Below are 20,374 nucleotides of genomic sequence, written 5' to 3' on the forward strand. Positions count from 1 at the left end.
CCGTCAGGATGGCCGAGCGGTCTAAGGCGCTGCGTTCAGGTCGCAGTCTCCACTGGAGGCGTGGGTTCGAATCCCACTTCTGACATGTGGTTTTCTTGCTCAGTTGCCTGTAACATGATGATGTAAACGGAGCAATGCTTTACATCTTAAACTGCCGCAACATATCATGTAGACTCGTCAAATGTTTGACCATTTTGAAGTCTCTCTTTTGTTTACCATTAAAAAGGGGTTTGAGTGGGATTTCAACAAAGATTCCTTCTGTTAGCATATATTGTCACCAGCGACAAGTACACTGCATCAGGCTCTGTACAACCCTTTCTGTGATGAAGAAAGTGCGATGTAGTGTTGTATGGAATGCATTAAAAGATATGATCTATAACTCTCACCAATTTCTTTTGTTTTCCGTCAGGATGGCCGAGCGGTCTAAGGCGCTGCGTTCAGGTCGCAGTCTCCACTGGAGGCGTGGGTTCGAATCTCACTTCTGACATGTGGTTTTCTTGCTCAGTTTCCTGTAACATGATGATGTAAACGGAGCAATGCTTTACATCTTAAACTGCCGCAACATATCATGTAGACTCGTCAAATGTTTGACCATTTTGAAGTCTCTCTTTTGTTTACCATTAAAAAGGGGTTTGAGTGGGATTTCAACAAAGATTCCTTCTGTTAGCATATATTGTCACCAGCGACAAGTACACTGCATCAGGCTCTGTACAACGCTTTCTGTGATGAAGAAAGTGCGATGTAGTGTTGTATGGAATGCATTGAAAGATATGATCTATAGCTCTCACCAATTTCTTTTGTTTTCCGTCAGGATGGCCGAGCGGTCTAAGGCGCTGCGTTCAGGTCGCAGTCTCCACTGGAGGCGTGGGTTCGAATCCCACTTCTGACATGTGGTTTTCTTGCTCAGTTTCCTGTAACATGATGATGTAAACGGAGCAATGCTTTACATGTTAAACTGCCGCAACATATCATGTAGACTCGTCAAATGTTTGACAATTTTGAAGTCTCTCTTTTGTTTACCATTAAAAAGGGGTTTGAGTGGGATTTGAACAAAGCTTCCTTCTGTTAGCATATATAGTAAGCAGCGATCAGTATACTGCATCAGGCCGTGTACAACCCTTTCTGTGATCAAGAAAGTGCTATGTAATGTTATATCGAATGCATTAAAAGATATAATCTATAACTCTCACCAATTTCTTTTGTTTTCCGTCAGGATGGCCGAGCGGTCTAAGGCGCTGCGTTCAGGTCGCAGTCTCCACTGGAGGCGTGGGTTCGAATCCCACTTCTGACATGTTGTTTTCTTGCTCATTTCCCTTTGACATGATGATGTAGACAGAGCAATGCTTTACATGTTAAACTGCCGCAACATATCACGTAGACTCGTCAAATGTTTGACAATTTTGAAGTCTCTCTTTTGTTTACCATTAAAAAGGGGTTTGAGTGGGATTTGAACAAAGATTCCTTCTGTTAGCATATATTGTCACCAGCGATCAGTACACTGCATCAGGCTCTGTACAACCCTTTCTGTGATGAAGAAAGTGTGATGTAGTGTTGTATGGAATGCATTAAAAGATATGATCTATAACTCTCACCAATTTCTTTTGTTTTCCGTCAGGATGGCCGAGCGGTCTAAGGCGCTGCGTTCAGGTCGCAGTCTCCACTGGAGGCGTGGGTTCGAATCCCACTTCTGACATGTGGTTTTCTTGCTCAGTTGCCTGTGACATGATGATGTAAACGGAGCAATGCTTTACATCTTAAACTGCCGCAACATATCATGTAGACTCGTCAAATGTTTGACCATTTTGAAGTCTCTCTTTTGTTTACCATTAAAAAGGGGTTTGAGTGGGATTTCAACAAAGATTCCTTCTGTTAGCATATATTGTCACCAGCGACAAGTACACTGCATCAGGCTCTGTACAACCCTTTCTGTGATGAAGAAAGTGCGATGTAGTGTTGTATGGAATGCATTAAAAGATATGATCTATAACTCTCACCAATTTCTTTTGTTTTCCGTCAGGATGGCCGAGCGGTCTAAGGCGCTGCGTTCAGGTCGCAGTCTCCACTGGAGGCGTGGGTTCGAATCCCACTTCTGACATGTGGTTTTCTTGCTCAGTTTCCTGTAACATGATGATGTAAACGGAGCAATGCTTTACATCTTAAACTGCCGCAACATATCATGTAGACTCGTCAAATGTTTGACCATTTTGAAGTCTCTATTTTGTTTACCATTAAAAAGGGGTTTGAGTGGGATTTCAACAAAGATTCCTTCTGTTAGCATATATTGTCACCAGCGACAAGTACACTGCATCAGGCTCTGTACAACCCTTTCTGTGATGAAGAAAGTGCGATGTAGTGTTGTATGGAATGCATTAAAAGATATGATCTATAACTCTCACCAATTTCTTTTGTTTTCCGTCAGGATGGCCGAGCGGTCTAAGGCGCTGCGTTCAGGTCGCAGTCTCCACTGGAGGCGTGGGTTCGAATCCCACTTCTGACATGTGGTTTTCTTGCTCAGTTTCCTGTAACATGATGATGTAAACGGAGCAATGCTTTACATCTTAAACTGCCGCAACATATCATGTAGACTCGTCAAATGTTTGACCATTTTGAAGTCTCTCTTTTGTTTACCATTAAAAAGGGGTTTAAGTGGGATTTCAACAAAGATTCCTTCTGTTAGCATATATTGTCACCAGCGACAAGTACACTGCATCAGGCTCTGTACAACGCTTTCTGTGATGAAGAAAGTGCGATGTAGTGTTGTATGGAATGCATTGAAAGATATGATCTATAGCTCTCACCAATTTCTTTTGTTTTCCGTCAGGATGGCCGAGCGGTCTAAGGCGCTGCGTTCAGGTCGCAGTCTCCACTGGAGGCGTGGGTTCGAATCCCACTTCTGACATGTGGTTTTCTTGCTCAGTTTCCTGTAACATGATGATGTAAACGGAGCAATGCTTTACATGTTAAACTGCCGCAACATATCATGTAGACTCGTCAAATGTTTGACAATTTTGAAGTCTCTCTTTTGTTTACCATTAAAAAGGGGTTTGAGTGGGATTTGAACAAAGCTTCCTTCTGTTAGCATATATAGTAAGCAGCGATCAGTATACTGCATCAGGCCGTGTACAACCCTTTCTGTGATCAAGAAAGTGCTATGTAATGTTATATCGAATGCATTAAAAGATATAATCTATAACTCTCACCAATTTCTTTTGTTTTCCGTCAGGATGGCCGAGCGGTCTAAGGCGCTGCGTTCAGGTCGCAGTCTCCACTGGAGGCGTGGGTTCGAATCCCACTTCTGACATGTGGTTTTCTTGCTCATTTCCCTTTGACATGATGATGTAGACAGAGCAATGCTTTACATGTTAAACTGCCGCAACATATCACGTAGACTCGTCAAATGTTTGACAATTTTGAAGTCTCTCTTTTGTTTACCATTAAAAAGGGGTTTGAGTGGGATTTGAACAAAGATTCCTTCTGTTAGCATATATTGTCACCAGCGATCAGTACACTGCATCAGGCTCTGTACAACCCTTTCTGTGATGAAGAAAGTGCGATGTAGTGTTGTATGGAATGCATTAAAAGATATGATCTATAACTCTCACCAATTTCTTTTGTTTTCCGTCAGGATGGCCGAGCGGTCTAAGGCGCTGCGTTCAGGTCGCAGTCTCCACTGGAGGCGTGGGTTCGAATCCCACTTCTGACATGTGGTTTTCTTGCTCAGTTGCCTGTGACATGATGATGTAAACGGAGCAATGCTTTACATCTTAAACTGCCGCAACATATCATGTAGACTCGTCAAATGTTTGACCATTTTGAAGTCTCTCTTTTGTTTACCATTAAAAAGGGGTTTGAGTGGGATTTCAACAAAGATTCCTTCTGTTAGCATACACTCACCGGCCACTTTATTAGGTACACCTGTCCAACTGCTCGTTAACACTTAATTTCTAAGCAGCCAATCACATGGCGGCAACTCAGTGCATTTAGGCATGTAGACATTGTCAAGACAATCTCCTGCAGTTCAAACCGAGCATCAGTATGGGGAAGAAAGGTGATTTGAGTGACTTTGAACGTGGCATGATTGTTGGTGCCAGAAGGGCTGGTCTGAGTATTTCAGAAACTGCTAATCTACTGGGATTTTCACGCACAACCATCTCTAGGGTTTACAGAGAATGGTCCGAAAAAGAAAAAACATCCAGTGAGCGGCAGTTCTGTGGGCGGAAATGCCTTGTTGATGCCAGAGGTCAGAGGAGAATGGCCAGACTGGTTCGAGCTGATAGAAGGGCAACAGTGACTCAAATAACCACCCGTTACAACCAAGGTGGGCATAAGAGCATCTCTGAACGCACAGTACGTCCAACTTTGAGGCAGATGGGCTACAGCAGCAGAAGACCACACCGGGTGCCACTCCTTTCAGCTAAGAACAGGAAACTGAGGCTACAATTTGCACAAGCTCATCGAAATTGGACAATAGAAGATTGGAAAAACATTGCCTGGTCTGATGAGACCATTTGGATGGTAGGGTCAGAATTTGGCGTCTACAACATGAAAGCATGGATCCATCCTGCCTTGTATCAATGGTTCAGGCTGGTGGTGGTGGTGTCATGGTGTGGGGAATATTTTCTTGGCACTCTTTGGGCCCCTTGGTACCAATTGAGCATCGTTGCAACGCCACAGCCTACCTGAGTATTGTTGCTGACCATGTCCATCCCTTTATGACCACAATGTACCCAACTTCTGATGGCTACTTTCAGCAGGATAATGCACCATGTCATAAAGCTGGAATCATCTCAGACTGGTTTCTTGAACATGACAATGAGTTCGCTGTACTCAAATGGCCTCCACAATCACCAGATCTCAATCCAATAGAGCATCTTTGGGATGTGGTGGAACGGGAGATTCGCATCATGGATGTGCAGCCGACAAATCTGCGGCAACTGTGTGATGCCATCATGTCAATATGGACCAAACTCCCTGAGGAATGCTTCCAGCACCTTGTTGAATCTATGCCACGAAGAATTGAGGCAGTTCTGAAGGCAAAAGGGGGTCCAACCCGTTACTAGCATGGGGTACCTAATAAAGTGGCCGGTGAGTGTATATTGTCACCAGCGACAAGTACACTGCATCAGGCTCTGTACAACCCTTTCTGTGATGAAGAAAGTGCGATGTAGTGTTGTATGGAATGCATTAAAAGATATGATCTATAACTCTCACCAATTTCTTTTGTTTTCCGTCAGGATGGCCGAGCGGTCTAAGGCGCTGCGTTCAGGTCGCAGTCTCCACTGGAGGCGTGGGTTCGAATCCCACTTCTGACATGTGGTTTTCTTGCTCAGTTTCCTGTAACATGATGATGTAAACGGAGCAATGCTTTACATCTTAAACTGCCGCAACATATCATGTAGACTCGTCAAATGTTTGACCATTTTGAAGTCTCTCTTTTGTTTACCATTAAAAAGGGGTTTAAGTGGGATTTCAACAAAGATTCCTTCTGTTAGCATATATTGTCACCAGCGACAAGTACACTGCATCAGGCTCTGTACAACGCTTTCTGTGATGAAGAAAGTGCGATGTAGTGTTGTATGGAATGCATTGAAAGATATGATCTATAGCTCTCACCAATTTCTTTTGTTTTCCGTCAGGATGGCCGAGCGGTCTAAGGCGCTGCGTTCAGGTCGCAGTCTCCACTGGAGGCGTGGGTTCGAATCCCACTTCTGACATGTGGTTTTCTTGCTCATTTCCCTTTGACATGATGATGTAGACAGAGCAATGCTTTACATGTTAAACTGCCGCAACATATCACGTAGACTCGTCAAATGTTTGACAATTTTGAAGTCTCTCTTTTGTTTACCATTAAAAAGGGGTTTGAGTGGGATTTGAACAAAGATTCCTTCTGTTAGCATATATTGTCACCAGCGATCAGTACACTGCATCAGGCTCTGTACAACCCTTTCTGTGATGAAGAAAGTGCGATGTAGTGTTGTATGGAATGCATTAAAAGATATGATCTATAACTCTCACCAATTACTTTTGTTTTCCGTCAGGATGGCCGAGCGGTCTAAGGCGCTGCGTTCAGGTCGCAGTCTCCACTGGAGGCGTGGGTTCGAATCCCACTTCTGACATGTGGTTTTCTTGCTCAGTTGCCTGTGACATGATGATGTAAACGGAGCAATGCTTTACATCTTAAACTGCCGCAACATATCATGTAGACTCGTCAAATGTTTGACCATTTTGAAGTCTCTCTTTTGTTTACCATTAAAAAGGGGTTTGAGTGGGATTTCAACAAAGCTTCCTTCTGTTAGCATATATAGTAAGCAGCAATCAGTATACTGCATCAGGCTGTGTACAACCCTTTCTGTGATCAAGAAAGTGCGATGTAGTGTTGTATGGAATGCATTGAAAGATATGATCTATAGCTCTCACCAATTTCTTTTGTTTTCCGTCAGGATGGCCGAGTGGTCTAAGGCGCTGCGTTCAGGTCGCAGTCTCCACTGGAGGCGTGGGTTCGAATCCCACTTCTGACATGTGGTTTTCTTGCTCAGTTCCCTTTGACATGATGATGTAGACAGAGCAATGCTTTACATGTTAAACTGCCGCAACATATCATGTAGACTAGTCAAATGTTTGACAATTTTGAAGTCTCTCTTTTGTTTACCATTAAAAAGGGGTTTGAGTGGGATTTGAACAAAGATTCCTTCTGTTAGCATATATAGTAAGCAGCGATCAGTATACTGCATCAGGCTGTGTACAACCCTTTCTGTGATCAAGAAAGTGCTATGTAATGTTATATCGAATGCATTAAAAGATATGATCTATAACTCTCACCAATTTCTTTTGTTTTCCGTCAGGATGGCCGAGCGGTCTAAGGCGCTGCGTTCAGGTCGCAGTCTCCACTGGAGGCGTGCGTTCGAATCCCACTTCTGACATGTGGTTTTCTTGCTCAGTTGCCTGTGACATGATGATGTAAACGGAGCAATGCTTTACATGTTAAACTGCCGCAACATATCATGTAGACTCGTCAAATGTTTGACAATTTTGAAGTCTCTCTTTTGTTTACCATTAAAAAGGGGTTTGAGTGGGATTTGAACAAAGCTTCCTTCTGTTAGCATATATTGTCACCAGCGACAAGTACACTGCATCAGGCTCTGTACAACGCTTTCTGTGATGAAGAAAGTGCGATTAAAAGATATGATCTATAACTCTCACCAATTTCGTTTGTTTTCTGTCAGGATGGCCGAGCGGTCTAAGGCGCTGCGTTCAGGTCGCAGTCTCCCCTGGAGGCGTGGGTTCGAATCCCACTTCTGACATGTGGTTTTCTTGCTCAGTTCCCTTTGACATGATGATGTAGACAGAGCAATGCTTTACATGTTAAACTGCCGCAACATATCATGTAGACTAGTCAAATGTTTGACAATTTTGAAGTCTCTCTTTTGTTTACCATTAAAAAGGGGTTTGAGTGGGATTTGAACAAAGATTCCTTCTGTTAGCATATATAGTAAGCAGCGATCAGTATACTGCATCAGGCTGTGTACAACCCTTTCTGTGATCAAGAAAGTGCTATGTAATGTTATATCGAATGCATTAAAAGATATGATCTATAACTCTCACCAATTTCTTTTGTTTTCCGTCAGGATGGCCGAGCGGTCTAAGGCGCTGCGTTCAGGTCGCAGTCTCCACTGGAGGCGTGCGTTCGAATCCCACTTCTGACATGTGGTTTTCTTGCTCAGTTGCCTGTGACATGATGATGTAAACGGAGCAATGCTTTACATGTTAAACTGCCGCAACATATCATGTAGACTCGTCAAATGTTTGACAATTTTGAAGTCTCTCTTTTGTTTACCATTAAAAAGGGGTTTGAGTGGGATTTGAACAAAGCTTCCTTCTGTTAGCATATATTGTCACCAGCGACAAGTACACTGCATCAGGCTCTGTACAACGCTTTCTGTGATGAAGAAAGTGCGATTAAAAGATATGATCTATAACTCTCACCAATTTCTTTTGTTTTCTGTCAGGATGGCCGAGCGGTCTAAGGCGCTGCGTTCAGGTCGCAGTCTCCCCTGGAGGCGTGGGTTCGAATCCCACTTCTGACATGTGGTTTTCTTGCTCAGTTCCCTTTGACATGATGATGTAGACAGAGCAATGCTTTACATGTTAAACTGCCGCAACATATCATGTAGACTAGTCAAATGTTTGACAATTTTGAAGTCTCTCTTTTGTTTACCATTAAAAAGGGGTTTGAGTGGGATTTGAACAAAGATTCCTTCTGTTAGCATATATAGTAAGCAGCGATCAGTATACTGCATCAGGCTGTGTACAACCCTTTCTGTGATCAAGAAAGTGCTATGTAATGTTATATCGAATGCATTAAAAGATATGATCTATAACTCTCACCAATTTCTTTTGTTTTCCGTCAGGATGGCCGAGCGGTCTAAGGCGCTGCGTTCAGGTCGCAGTCTCCACTGGAGGCGTGCGTTCGAATCCCACTTCTGACATGTGGTTTTCTTGCTCAGTTGCCTGTGACATGATGATGTAAACGGAGCAATGCTTTACATGTTAAACTGCCGCAACATATCATGTAGACTCGTCAAATGTTTGACAATTTTGAAGTCTCTCTTTTGTTTACCATTAAAAAGGGGTTTGAGTGGGATTTGAACAAAGCTTCCTTCTGTTAGCATATATTGTCACCAGCGACAAGTACACTGCATCAGGCTCTGTACAACGCTTTCTGTGATGAAGAAAGTGCGATTAAAAGATATGATCTATAACTCTCCAATTTCTTTTGTTTTCTGTCAGGATGGCCGAGCGGTCTAAGGCGCTGCGTTCAGGTCGCAGTCTCCCCTGGAGGCGTGGGTTCGAATCCCACTTCTGACATGTGGTTTTCTTGCTCATTTCCCTTTGACATGATGATGTAGACAGAGCAATGCTTTACATGTTAAACTGCCGCAACATATCATGTAGACTAGTCAAATGTTTGACAATTTTGAAGTCTCTCTTTTGTTTACCATTAAAAAGGGGTTTGAGTGGGATTTCAACAAAGATTCCTTCTGTTAGCATATATTGTCACCAGCGACAAGTACACTGCATCAGGCTCTGTACAACGCTTTCTGTGATGAAGAAAGTGCGATTAAAAGATATGATCTATAACTCTCACCAATTTCTTTTGTTTTCCGTCAGGATGGCCGAGCGGTCTAAGGCGCTGCGTTCAGGTCGCAGTCTCCACTGGAGGCGTGCGTTCGAATCCCACTTCTGACATGTGGTTTTCTTGCTCAGTTGCCTGTGACATGATGATGTAAACGGAGCAATGCTTTACATGTTAAACTGCCGCAACATATCATGTAGACTCGTCAAATGTTTGACAATTTTGAAGTCTCTCTTTTGTTTACCATTAAAAAGGGGTTTGAGTGGGATTTGAACAAAGCTTCCTTCTGTTAGCATATATTGTCACCAGCGACAAGTACACTGCATCAGGCTCTGTACAACGCTTTCTGTGATGAAGAAAGTGCGATTAAAAGATATGATCTATAACTCTCACCAATTTCTTTTGTTTTCTGTCAGGATGGCCGAGCGGTCTAAGGCGCTGCGTTCAGGTCGCAGTCTCCCCTGGAGGCGTGGGTTCGAATCCCACTTCTGACATGTGGTTTTCTTGCTCAGTTCCCTTTGACATGATGATGTAGACAGAGCAATGCTTTACATGTTAAACTGCCGCAACATATCATGTAGACTAGTCAAATGTTTGACAATTTTGAAGTCTCTCTTTTGTTTACCATTAAAAAGGGGTTTGAGTGGGATTTCAACAAAGATTCCTTCTGTTAGCATATATTGTCACCAGCGACAAGTACACTGCATCAGGCTCTGTACAACGCTTTCTGTGATGAAGAAAGTGCGATTAAAAGATATGATCTATAACTCTCACCAATTTCTTTTGTTTTCCGTCAGGATGGCCGAGCGGTCTAAGGCGCTGCGTTCAGGTCGCAGTCTCGACTGGAGGCGTGGGTTCGAATCCCACTTCTGACATGTGGTTTTCTTGCTCAGTTGCCTGTAACATGATGATGTAAACGGAGCAATGCTTTACATCTTAAACTGCCGCAACATATCATGTAGACTCGTCAAATGTTTGACCATTTTGAAGTCTCTCTTTTGTTTACCATTAAAAAGGGGTTTGAGTGGGATTTCAACAAAGATTCCTTCTGTTAGCATATATTGTCACCAGCGACAAGTACACTGCATCAGGCTCTGTACAACCCTTTCTGTGATGAAGAAAGTGCGATGTAGTGTTGTATGGAATGCATTAAAAGATATGATCTATAACTCTCACCAATTTCTTTTGTTTTCCGTCAGGATGGCCGAGCGGTCTAAGGCGCTGCGTTCAGGTCGCAGTCTCCACTGGAGGCGTGGGTTCGAATCTCACTTCTGACATGTGGTTTTCTTGCTCAGTTTCCTGTAACATGATGATGTAAACGGAGCAATGCTTTACATCTTAAACTGCCGCAACATATCATGTAGACTCGTCAAATGTTTGACCATTTTGAAGTCTCTCTTTTGTTTACCATTAAAAAGGGGTTTGAGTGGGATTTCAACAAAGATTCCTTCTGTTAGCATATATTGTCACCAGCGACAAGTACACTGCATCAGGCTCTGTACAACGCTTTCTGTGATGAAGAAAGTGCGATGTAGTGTTGTATAGAATGCATTGAAAGATATGATCTATAGCTCTCACCAATTTCTTTTGTTTTCCGTCAGGATGGCCGAGCGGTCTAAGGCGCTGCGTTCAGGTCGCAGTCTCCACTGGAGGCGTGGGTTCGAATCCCACTTCTGACATGTGGTTTTCTTGCTCAGTTTCCTGTAACATGATGATGTAAACGGAGCAATGCTTTACATGTTAAACTGCCGCAACATATCATGTAGACTCGTCAAATGTTTGACAATTTTGAAGTCTCTCTTTTGTTTACCATTAAAAAGGGGTTTGAGTGGGATTTGAACAAAGCTTCCTTCTGTTAGCATATATAGTAAGCAGCGATCAGTATACTGCATCAGGCCGTGTACAACCCTTTCTGTGATCAAGAAAGTGCTATGTAATGTTATATCGAATGCATTAAAAGATATAATCTATAACTCTCACCAATTTCTTTTGTTTTCCGTCAGGATGGCCGAGCGGTCTAAGGCGCTGCGTTTAGGTCGCAGTCTCCACTGGAGGCGTGGGTTCGAATCCCACTTCTGACATGTGGTTTTCTTGCTCATTTCCCTTTGACATGATGATGTAGACAGAGCAATGCTTTACATGTTAAACTGCCGCAACATATCACGTAGACTCGTCAAATGTTTGACAATTTTGAAGTCTCTCTTTTGTTTACCATTAAAAAGGGGTTTGAGTGGGATTTGAACAAAGATTCCTTCTGTTAGCATATATTGTCACCAGCGATCAGTACACTGCATCAGGCTCTGTACAACCCTTTCTGTGATGAAGAAAGTGCGATGTAGTGTTGTATGGAATGCATTAAAAGATATGATCTATAACTCTCACCAATTTCTTTTGTTTTCCGTCAGGATGGCCGAGCGGTCTAAGGCGCTGCGTTCAGGTCGCAGTCTCCACTGGAGGCGTGGGTTCGAATCCCACTTCTGACATGTGGTTTTCTTGCTCAGTTGCCTGTGACATGATGATGTAAACGGAGCAATGCTTTACATCTTAAACTGCCGCAACATATCATGTAGACTCGTCAAATGTTTGACCATTTTGAAGTCTCTCTTTTGTTTACCATTAAAAAGGGGTTTGAGTGGGATTTCAACAAAGATTCCTTCTGTTAGCATATATTGTCACCAGCGACAAGTACACTGCATCAGGCTCTGTACAACCCTTTCTGTGATGAAGAAAGTGCGATGTAGTGTTGTATGGAATGCATTAAAAGATATGATCTATAACTCTCACCAATTTCTTTTGTTTTCCGTCAGGATGGCCGAGCGGTCTAAGGCGCTGCGTTCAGGTCGCAGTCTCCACTGGAGGCGTGGGTTCGAATCCCACTTCTGACATGTGGTTTTCTTGCTCAGTTTCCTGTAACATGATGATGTAAACGGAGCAATGCTTTACATCTTAAACTGCCGCAACATATCATGTAGACTCGTCAAATGTTTGACCATTTTGAAGTCTCTCTTTTGTTTACCATTAAAAAGGGGTTTAAGTGGGATTTCAACAAAGATTCCTTCTGTTAGCATATATTGTCACCAGCGACAAGTACACTGCATCAGGCTCTGTACAACGCTTTCTGTGATGAAGAAAGTGCGATGTAGTGTTGTATGGAATGCATTGAAAGATATGATCTATAGCTCTCACCAATTTCTTTTGTTTTCCGTCAGGATGGCCGAGCGGTCTAAGGCGCTGCGTTCAGGTCGCAGTCTCCACTGGAGGCGTGGGTTCGAATCCCACTTCTGACATGTGGTTTTCTTGCTCAGTTTCCTGTAACATGATGATGTAAACGGAGCAATGCTTTACATGTTAAACTGCCGCAACATATCATGTAGACTCGTCAAATGTTTGACAATTTTGAAGTCTCTCTTTTGTTTACCATTAAAAAGGGGTTTGAGTGGGATTTGAACAAAGATTCCTTCTGTTAGCATATATAGTAAGCTAGCGATCAGTATACTGCATCAGGCTGTGTACAACCCTTTCTGTGATCAAGAAAGTGCTATGTAATGTTATATCGAATGCATTAAAAGATATGATCTATAACTCTCACCAATTTCTTTTGTTTTCCGTCAGGATGGCCGAGCGGTCTAAGGCGCTGCGTTCAGGTCGCAGTCTCCACTGGAGGCGTGCGTTCGAATCCCACTTCTGACATGTGGTTTTCTTGCTCAGTTGCCTGTGACATGATGATGTAAACGGAGCAATGCTTTACATGTTAAACTGCCGCAACATATCATGTAGACTCGTCAAATGTTTGACAATTTTGAAGTCTCTCTTTTGTTTACCATTAAAAAGGGGTTTGAGTGGGATTTCAACAAAGATTCCTTCTGTTAGCATATATTGTCACCAGCGACAAGTACACTGCATCAGGCTCTGTACAACCCTTTCTGTGATCAAGAAAGTGCTATGTAATGTTATATCGAATGCATTAAAAGATATGATCTATAACTCTCACCAATTTCTTTTGTTTTCCGTCAGGATGGCCGAGCGGTCTAAGGCGCTGCGTTCAGGTCGCAGTCTCCACTGGAGGCGTGCGTTCGAATCCCACTTCTGACATGTGGTTTTCTTGCTCAGTTGCCTGTGACATGATGATGTAAACGGAGCAATGCTTTACATGTTAAACTGCCGCAACATATCATGTAGACTCGTCAAATGTTTGACAATTTTGAAGTCTCTCTTTTGTTTACCATTAAAAAGGGGTTTGAGTGGTATTTGAACAAAGATTCCTTCTGTTAGCATATATAGTAAGCAGCGATCAGTATACTGCATCAGGCTGTGTACAACCCTTTCTGTGACGAAGAAAGTGCGATGTAGTGTTGTATGGAATGCATTAAAAGATATGATCTATAACTCTCACCAATTTCTTTTGTTTTCCGTCAGGATGGCCGAGCGGTCTAAGGCGCTGCGTTCAGGTCGCAGTCTCCACTGGAGGCGTGGGTTCGAATCCCACTTCTGACATGTGGTTTTCTTGCTCAGTTGCCTGTGACATGGTGATGTAAACGGACCAATGCTTTACATGTTAAACTGCCGCAACATATCATGTAGACTCGTCAAATGTTTGACAATTTTGAAGTCTCTCTTTTGTTTACCATTAAAAAGGGGTTTGAGTGGGATTTGAACAAAGCTTCCTTCTGTTAGCATATATAGTAAGCAGCGATCAGTATACTGCATCAGGCTGTGTACAACCCTTTCTGTGATCAAGAAAGTGCTATGTAATGTTATATCGAATGCATTAAAAGATATAATCTATAACTCTCACTAATTTCTTTTGTTTTCCGTCAGGATGGCCGAGCGGTCTAAGGCGCTGCGTTCAGGTCGCAGTCTCCCCTGGAGGCGTGGGTTCGAATCCCACTTCTGACATGTGGTTTTCTTGCTCAGTAGCCTGTGACATGATGATGTAAACGGACCAATGCTTTACATGTTAAACTGCCGCAACATATCATGTAGACTCGTCAAATGTTTGACAATTTTGAAGTCTCTCTTTTGTTTACCATTAAAAAGGGGTTTGAGTGGGATTTGAACAAAGCTTCCTTCTGTTAGCATATATAGTAAGCAGCGATCAGTATACTGCATCAGGCTGTGTACAACCCTTTCTGTGATGAAGAAAGTGCGATGTAGTGTTGTATGGAATGCATTAAAAGATATGATCTATAACTCTCACCAATTTCTTTTGTTTTCCGTCAGGATGGCCGAGCGGTCTAAGGCGCTGCGTTCAGGTCGCAGTCTCCACTGGAGGCGTGGGTTCGAATCCCACTTCTGACATGTGGTTTTCTTGCTCAGTTGCCTGTGACATGATGATGTAAACGGACCAATGCTTTACATGTTAAACTGCCGCAACATATAATGTAGACTCGTCAAATGTTTGACAATTTTGAAGTCTCTCTTTTGTTTACCATTAAAAAGGGGTTTGAGTGGGATTTTAACAAAGCTTCCTTCTGTTAGCATATATAGTAAGCAGCGATCAGTATACTGCATCAGGCTGTGTACAACCCTTTCTGTGATCAAGAAAGTGCTATGTAATGTTATATCGAATGCATTAAAAGATATAATCTATAACTCTCACTAATTTCTTTTGTTTTCCGTCAGGATGGCCGAGCGGTCTAAGGCGCTGCGTTCAGGTCGCAGTCTCCACTGGAGGCGTGGGTTCGAATCCCACTTCTGACATGTGGTTTTCTTGCTCATTTCCCTTTGACATGATGATGTAGACAGAGCAATGCTTTACATCTTAAACTGCCGCAACATATCATGTAGACTCGTCAAATGTTTGACAATTTTGAAGTCTCTCTTTTGTTTACCATTAAAAAGGGGTTTGAGTGGGATTTCAACAAAGATTCCTTCTGTTAGCATATATTGTCACCAGCGACAAGTACACTGCATCAGGCTCTGTACAACCCTTTCTGTGATGAAGAAAGTGCGATGTAGTGTTGTATGGAATGCATTATAAGATATGATCTATAACTCTCACCAATTTCTTTTGTTTTCTGTCAGGATGGCCGAGCGGTCTAAGGCGCTGCGTTCAGGTCGCAGTCTCCACTGGAGGCGTGGGTTCGAATCCCACTTCTGACATGTGGTTTTCTTGCTCAGTTGCCTGTGACATGATGATGTAAACGGAGCAATGCTTTTCATGTTAAACTGCCGCAACATATCATGTAGACTCGTCAAATGTTTGACAATTTTGAAGTCTCTCTTTTGTTTACCATTAAAAAGGGGTTTGAGTGGGATTTGAACAAAGCTTCCTTCTGTTAGCATATATAGTAAGCAGCGATCAGTATACTGCATCAGGCTGTGTACAACCCTTTCTGTGATCAAGAAAGTGCTATGTAATGTTATATCGAATGCATTAAAAGATATAATCTATAACTCTCACTAATTTCTTTTGTTTTCCGTCAGGATGGCCGAGCGGTCTAAGGCGCTGCGTTCAGGTCGCAGTCTCCACTGGAGGCGTGGGTTCGAATCCCACTTCTGACATGTGGTTTTCTTGCTCATTTCCCTTTGACATGATGATGTAGACAGAGCAATGCTTTACATGTTAAACTGCCGCAACATATCATGTAGACTCGTCAAATGTTTGACAATTTTGAAGTCTCTCTTTTGTTTACCATTAAAAAGGGGTTTGAGTGGGATTTCAACAAAGATTCCTTCTGTTAGCATATATTGTCACCAGCGACAAGTACACTGCATCAGGCTCTGTACAACCCTTTCTGTGATGAAGAAAGTGCGATGTAGTGTTGTATGGAATGCATTATAAGATATGATCTATAACTCTCACCAATTTCTTTTGTTTTCTGTCAGGATGGCCGAGCGGTCTAAGGCGCTGCGTTCAGGTCGCAGTCTCCACTGGAGGCGTGGGTTCGAATCCCACTTCTGACATGTGGTTTTCTTGCTCAGTTGCCTGTGACATGATGATGTAAACGGAGCAATGCTTTTCATGTTAAACTGCCGCAACATATCATGTAGACTCGTCAAATGTTTGACAATTTTGAAGTCTCTCTTTTGTTTACCATTAAAAAGGGGTTTGAGTGGGATTTGAACAAAGCTTCCTTCTGTTAGCATATATAGTAAGCAGCGATCAGTATACTGCATCAGGCTGTGTACAACCCTTTCTGTGATCAAGAAAGTGCTATGTAATGTTATATCGAATGCATTAAAAGATATAATCTATAACTCTCACTAATTTCTTTTGTTTTCCGTCAGGATGGCCGAGCGGTCTAAGGCGCTGCGTTCAGGTCGCAGTCTCCACTGGAGGCGTGGGTTCGAATCCCACTTCTGACATGTGATTTTCTTGCTCAGTTCCCTTTGACATGATGATGTAAACGGAGCAATGCTTTACATGTTAAACTGCCGCAACATATCATGTAGACTCGTCAAATGTTTGACAATTTTGAAGTCTCTCTTTTGTTTACCATTAAAAAGGGGTTTGAGTGGGATTTGAACAAAGCTTCCTTCTGTTAGCATATATAGTAAGCAGCGATCAGTATACTGCATCAGGCTGTGTACAACCATTTCTGTGATCAAGAAAGTGCTATGTAATGTTATATCGAATGCATTAAAAGATATAATCTATAACTCTCACTAATTTCTTTTGTTTTCCGTCAGGATGGCCGAGCGGTCTAAGGCGCTGCGTTCAGGTCGCAGTCTCCCCTGGAGGCGTGGGTTCGAATCCCACTTCTGACATGTCGTTTTCTTGCTCAGTTGCCTGTGACATGATGATGTAAACGGAGCAATGCTTTACATCTTAAACTGCCGCAACATATCATGTAGACTCGTCAAATGTTTGACAATTTTGAAGTCTCTCTTTTGTTTACCATTAAAAAGGGGTTTGAGTGGGATTTGAACAAAGCTTCCTTCTGTTAGCATATATAGTAAGCAGCGATCAGTATACTGCATCAGGCTGTGTACAACCCTTTCTGTGATCAAGAAAGTGCTATGTAATGTTATATCGAATGCATTAAAAGATATAATCTATAACTCTCACTAATTTCTTTTGTTTTCCGTCAGGATGGCCGAGCGGTCTAAGGCGCTGCGTTCAGGTCGCAGTCTCCCCTGGAGGCGTGGGTTCGAATCCCACTTCTGACATGTCGTTTTCTTGCTCAGTTGCCTGTGACATGATGATGTAAACGGAGCAATGCTTTACATCTTAAACTGCCGCAACATATCATGTAGACTCGTCAAATGTTTGACAATTTTGAAGTCTCTCTTTTGTTTACCATTAAAAAGGGGTTTGAGTGGGATTTGAACAAAGATTCCTTCTGTTAGCATATATAGTAAGCAGCGATCAGTATACTGCATCAGGCTGTGTACAACCCTTTCTGTGATCAAGAAAGTGCTATGTAATGTTATATCGAATGCATTAAAAGATATAATCTATAACTCTCACTAATTTCTTTTGTTTTCCGTCAGGATGGCCGAGCGGTCTAAGGCGCTGCGTTCAGGTCGCAGTCTCCCCTGGAGGCGTGGGTTCGAATCCCACTTCTGACATGTCGTTTTCTTGCTCAGTTGCCTGTGACATGATGATGTAAACGGAGCAATGCTTTACATCTTAAACTGCCGCAACATATCATGTAGACTCGTCAAATGTTTGACAATTTTGAAGTCTCTCTTTTGTTTACCATTAAAAAGGGGTTTGAGTGGGATTTGAACAAAGCTTCCTTCTGTTAGCATATATAGTAAGCAGCGATCAGTATACTGCATCAGAATGTGTACAACCCTTTCTGTGATCAAGAAAGTGCTATGTAATGTTATATCGAATGCATTAAAAGATATAATCTATAACTCTCACTAATTTCTTTTGTTTTCCGTCAGGATGGCCGAGCGGTCTAAGGCGCTGCGTTCAGGTCGCAGTCTCCCCTGGAGGCGTGGGTTCGAATCCCACTTCTGACATGTCGTTTTCTTGCTCAGTTGCCTGTGACATGATGATGTAAACGGAGCAATGCTTTACATCTTAAACTGCCGCAACATATCATGTAGACTCGTCAAATGTTTGACAATTTTGAAGTCTCTCTTTTGTTTACCATTAAAAAGGGGTTTGAGTGGGATTTGAACAAAGATTCCTTCTGTTAGCATATATAGTAAGCAGCGATCAGTATACTGCATCAGGCTGTGTACAACCCTTTCTGTGATCAAGAAAGTGCTATGTAATGTTATATCGAATGCATTAAAAGATATAATCTATAACTCTCACTAATTTCTTTTGTTTTCCGTCAGGATGGCCGAGCGGTCTAAGGCGCTGCGTTCAGGTCGCAGTCTCCACTGGAGGCGTGGGTTCGAATCCCACTTCTGACATGTGATTTTCTTGCTCAGTTCCCTTTGACATGATGATGTAAACGGAGCAATGCTTTACATGTTAAACTGCCGCAACATATCATGTAGACTCGTCAAATGTTTGACAATTTTGAAGTCTCTCTTTTGTTTACCATTAAAAAGGGGTTTGAGTGGGATTTGAACAAAGCTTCCTTCTGTTAGCATATATTGTCACCAGCGACAAGTACACTGCATCAGGCTCTGTACAACCCTTTCTGTGATGAAGAAAGTGCGATGTAGTGTTGTATGGAATGCATTAAAAGATATGATCTATAACTCTCATCAATTTATTTTGTTTTCTGTCAGGATGGCCGAGCGGTCTAAGGCGCTGCGTTCAGGTCGCAGTCTCCACTGGAGGCGTGGGTTCGAATCCCACTTCTGACATGTGGTTTTCTTGCTCAGTTGCCTGTGACATGATGATGTAAACGGAGCAATGCTTTACATGTTAAACTGCCGCAACATATCATGTAGACTCGTCAAATGTTTGACAATTTTGAAGTCTCTCTTTTGTTTACCATTAAAAAGGGGTTTGAGTGGGATTTGAACAAAGCTTCCTTCTGTTAGCATATATAGTAAGCAGCGATCAGTATACTGCATCAGGCTGTGTACAACCCTTTCTGTGATCAAGAAAGTGCTATGTAATGTTATATCGAATGCATTAAAAGATATAATCTATAACTCTCACTAATTTCTTTTGTTTTCCGTCAGGATGGCCGAGCGGTCTAAGGCGCTGCGTTCAGGTCGCAGTCTCCCCTGGAGGCGTGGGTTCGAATCCCACTTCTGACATGTCGTTTTCTTGCTCAGTTGCCTGTGACATGATGATGTAAACGGAGCAATGCTTTACATCTTAAACTGCCGCAACATATCATGTAGACTCGTCAAATGTTTGACAATTTTGAAGTCTCTCTTTTGTTTACCATTAAAAAGGGGTTTGAGTGGGATTTGAACAAAGATTCCTTCTGTTAGCATATATAGTAAGCAGCGATCAGTATACTGCATCAGGCTGTGTACAACCCTTTCTGTGATCAAGAAAGTGCTATGTAATGTTATATCGAATGCATTAAAAGATATAATCTATAACTCTCACTAATTTCTTTTGTTTTCCGTCAGGATGGCCGAGCGGTCTAAGGCGCTGCGTTCAGGTCGCAGTCTCCACTGGAGGCGTGGGTTCGAATCCCACTTCTGACATGTGATTTTCTTGCTCAGTTCCCTTTGACATGATGATGTAAACGGAGCAATGCTTTACATGTTAAACTGCCGCAACATATCATGTAGACTCGTCAAATGTTTGACAATTTTGAAGTCTCTCTTTTGTTTACCATTAAAAAGGGGTTTGAGTGGGATTTGAACAAAGCTTCCTTCTGTTAGCATATATTGTCACCAGCGACAAGTACACTGCATCAGGCTCTGTACAACCCTTTCTGTGATGAAGAAAGTGCGATGTAGTGTTGTATGGAATGCATTAAAAGATATGATCTATAACTCTCATCAATTTATTTTGTTTTCTGTCAGGATGGCCGAGCGGTCTAAGGCGCTGCGTTCAGGTCGCAGTCTCCACTGGAGGCGTGGGTTCGAATCCCACTTCTGACATGTGGTTTTCTTGCTCAGTTGCCTGTGACATGATGATGTAAACGGAGCAATGCTTTACATGTTAAACTGCCGCAACATATCATGTAGACTCGTCAAATGTTTGACAATTTTGAAGTCTCTCTTTTGTTTACCATTAAAAAGGGGTTTGAGTGGGATTTGAACAAAGCTTCCTTCTGTTAGCATATATAGTAAGCAGCGATCAGTATACTGCATCAGGCTGTGTACAACCCTTTCTGTGATCAAGAAAGTGCTATGTAATGTTATATCGAATGCATTAAAAGATATAATCTATAACTCTCACTAATTTCTTTTGTT

At 42.4% G+C, this 20,374-nt stretch overlaps 29 non-coding genes across 29 annotated transcripts; all 29 read left to right on the forward strand.

Annotated features, from left to right (window-relative positions):
• The first annotated feature begins 2 nt into the window (after nucleotides 1-2).
• trnal-cag (transfer RNA leucine (anticodon CAG)) lies at nucleotides 3-85 on the forward strand. Its single transcript has one exon. It is a non-coding gene; the product is annotated as a tRNA-Leu (tRNA).
• A 721-nt stretch (nucleotides 86-806) lies between these two features.
• On the forward strand, nucleotides 807-889 carry trnal-cag (transfer RNA leucine (anticodon CAG)). Its single transcript has one exon. It is a non-coding gene; the product is annotated as a tRNA-Leu (tRNA).
• A 319-nt stretch (nucleotides 890-1,208) lies between these two features.
• On the forward strand, nucleotides 1,209-1,291 carry trnal-cag (transfer RNA leucine (anticodon CAG)). Its single transcript has one exon. It is a non-coding gene; the product is annotated as a tRNA-Leu (tRNA).
• Nucleotides 1,292-1,610: 319 nt separating this feature from the next.
• On the forward strand, nucleotides 1,611-1,693 carry trnal-cag (transfer RNA leucine (anticodon CAG)). The gene has a single exon. It is a non-coding gene; the product is annotated as a tRNA-Leu (tRNA).
• A 319-nt stretch (nucleotides 1,694-2,012) lies between these two features.
• On the forward strand, nucleotides 2,013-2,095 carry trnal-cag (transfer RNA leucine (anticodon CAG)). The gene has a single exon. It is a non-coding gene; the product is annotated as a tRNA-Leu (tRNA).
• A 319-nt stretch (nucleotides 2,096-2,414) lies between these two features.
• trnal-cag (transfer RNA leucine (anticodon CAG)) lies at nucleotides 2,415-2,497 on the forward strand. Its single transcript has one exon. It is a non-coding gene; the product is annotated as a tRNA-Leu (tRNA).
• A 319-nt stretch (nucleotides 2,498-2,816) lies between these two features.
• Nucleotides 2,817-2,899, forward strand: trnal-cag (transfer RNA leucine (anticodon CAG)). The gene has a single exon. It is a non-coding gene; the product is annotated as a tRNA-Leu (tRNA).
• Nucleotides 2,900-3,218: 319 nt separating this feature from the next.
• trnal-cag (transfer RNA leucine (anticodon CAG)) lies at nucleotides 3,219-3,301 on the forward strand. Its single transcript has one exon. It is a non-coding gene; the product is annotated as a tRNA-Leu (tRNA).
• A 319-nt stretch (nucleotides 3,302-3,620) lies between these two features.
• trnal-cag (transfer RNA leucine (anticodon CAG)) lies at nucleotides 3,621-3,703 on the forward strand. Its single transcript has one exon. It is a non-coding gene; the product is annotated as a tRNA-Leu (tRNA).
• Nucleotides 3,704-5,229: 1,526 nt separating this feature from the next.
• On the forward strand, nucleotides 5,230-5,312 carry trnal-cag (transfer RNA leucine (anticodon CAG)). Its single transcript has one exon. It is a non-coding gene; the product is annotated as a tRNA-Leu (tRNA).
• Nucleotides 5,313-5,631: 319 nt separating this feature from the next.
• trnal-cag (transfer RNA leucine (anticodon CAG)) lies at nucleotides 5,632-5,714 on the forward strand. The gene has a single exon. It is a non-coding gene; the product is annotated as a tRNA-Leu (tRNA).
• Nucleotides 5,715-6,033: 319 nt separating this feature from the next.
• trnal-cag (transfer RNA leucine (anticodon CAG)) lies at nucleotides 6,034-6,116 on the forward strand. Its single transcript has one exon. It is a non-coding gene; the product is annotated as a tRNA-Leu (tRNA).
• Nucleotides 6,117-6,435: 319 nt separating this feature from the next.
• Nucleotides 6,436-6,518, forward strand: trnal-cag (transfer RNA leucine (anticodon CAG)). The gene has a single exon. It is a non-coding gene; the product is annotated as a tRNA-Leu (tRNA).
• Nucleotides 6,519-10,729: 4,211 nt separating this feature from the next.
• trnal-cag (transfer RNA leucine (anticodon CAG)) lies at nucleotides 10,730-10,812 on the forward strand. Its single transcript has one exon. It is a non-coding gene; the product is annotated as a tRNA-Leu (tRNA).
• A 319-nt stretch (nucleotides 10,813-11,131) lies between these two features.
• Nucleotides 11,132-11,214, forward strand: trnal-uag (transfer RNA leucine (anticodon UAG)). The gene has a single exon. It is a non-coding gene; the product is annotated as a tRNA-Leu (tRNA).
• A 319-nt stretch (nucleotides 11,215-11,533) lies between these two features.
• trnal-cag (transfer RNA leucine (anticodon CAG)) lies at nucleotides 11,534-11,616 on the forward strand. The gene has a single exon. It is a non-coding gene; the product is annotated as a tRNA-Leu (tRNA).
• A 319-nt stretch (nucleotides 11,617-11,935) lies between these two features.
• On the forward strand, nucleotides 11,936-12,018 carry trnal-cag (transfer RNA leucine (anticodon CAG)). The gene has a single exon. It is a non-coding gene; the product is annotated as a tRNA-Leu (tRNA).
• Nucleotides 12,019-12,337: 319 nt separating this feature from the next.
• Nucleotides 12,338-12,420, forward strand: trnal-cag (transfer RNA leucine (anticodon CAG)). The gene has a single exon. It is a non-coding gene; the product is annotated as a tRNA-Leu (tRNA).
• Nucleotides 12,421-13,544: 1,124 nt separating this feature from the next.
• Nucleotides 13,545-13,627, forward strand: trnal-cag (transfer RNA leucine (anticodon CAG)). Its single transcript has one exon. It is a non-coding gene; the product is annotated as a tRNA-Leu (tRNA).
• Nucleotides 13,628-14,348: 721 nt separating this feature from the next.
• Nucleotides 14,349-14,431, forward strand: trnal-cag (transfer RNA leucine (anticodon CAG)). Its single transcript has one exon. It is a non-coding gene; the product is annotated as a tRNA-Leu (tRNA).
• A 319-nt stretch (nucleotides 14,432-14,750) lies between these two features.
• Nucleotides 14,751-14,833, forward strand: trnal-cag (transfer RNA leucine (anticodon CAG)). Its single transcript has one exon. It is a non-coding gene; the product is annotated as a tRNA-Leu (tRNA).
• A 319-nt stretch (nucleotides 14,834-15,152) lies between these two features.
• Nucleotides 15,153-15,235, forward strand: trnal-cag (transfer RNA leucine (anticodon CAG)). The gene has a single exon. It is a non-coding gene; the product is annotated as a tRNA-Leu (tRNA).
• A 319-nt stretch (nucleotides 15,236-15,554) lies between these two features.
• On the forward strand, nucleotides 15,555-15,637 carry trnal-cag (transfer RNA leucine (anticodon CAG)). The gene has a single exon. It is a non-coding gene; the product is annotated as a tRNA-Leu (tRNA).
• A 319-nt stretch (nucleotides 15,638-15,956) lies between these two features.
• Nucleotides 15,957-16,039, forward strand: trnal-cag (transfer RNA leucine (anticodon CAG)). The gene has a single exon. It is a non-coding gene; the product is annotated as a tRNA-Leu (tRNA).
• Nucleotides 16,040-16,358: 319 nt separating this feature from the next.
• On the forward strand, nucleotides 16,359-16,441 carry trnal-cag (transfer RNA leucine (anticodon CAG)). The gene has a single exon. It is a non-coding gene; the product is annotated as a tRNA-Leu (tRNA).
• A 1,927-nt stretch (nucleotides 16,442-18,368) lies between these two features.
• trnal-cag (transfer RNA leucine (anticodon CAG)) lies at nucleotides 18,369-18,451 on the forward strand. The gene has a single exon. It is a non-coding gene; the product is annotated as a tRNA-Leu (tRNA).
• A 319-nt stretch (nucleotides 18,452-18,770) lies between these two features.
• Nucleotides 18,771-18,853, forward strand: trnal-cag (transfer RNA leucine (anticodon CAG)). The gene has a single exon. It is a non-coding gene; the product is annotated as a tRNA-Leu (tRNA).
• Nucleotides 18,854-19,574: 721 nt separating this feature from the next.
• Nucleotides 19,575-19,657, forward strand: trnal-cag (transfer RNA leucine (anticodon CAG)). Its single transcript has one exon. It is a non-coding gene; the product is annotated as a tRNA-Leu (tRNA).
• Nucleotides 19,658-19,976: 319 nt separating this feature from the next.
• Nucleotides 19,977-20,059, forward strand: trnal-cag (transfer RNA leucine (anticodon CAG)). Its single transcript has one exon. It is a non-coding gene; the product is annotated as a tRNA-Leu (tRNA).
• The last annotated feature ends 315 nt before the right edge of the window (nucleotides 20,060-20,374 follow it).

This window comes from Pungitius pungitius, chromosome 5, assembly GCF_949316345.1.
Source record: "Pungitius pungitius chromosome 5, fPunPun2.1, whole genome shotgun sequence".
In the NCBI taxonomy this organism is placed as follows: domain Eukaryota; kingdom Metazoa; phylum Chordata; class Actinopteri; order Perciformes; family Gasterosteidae; genus Pungitius; species Pungitius pungitius.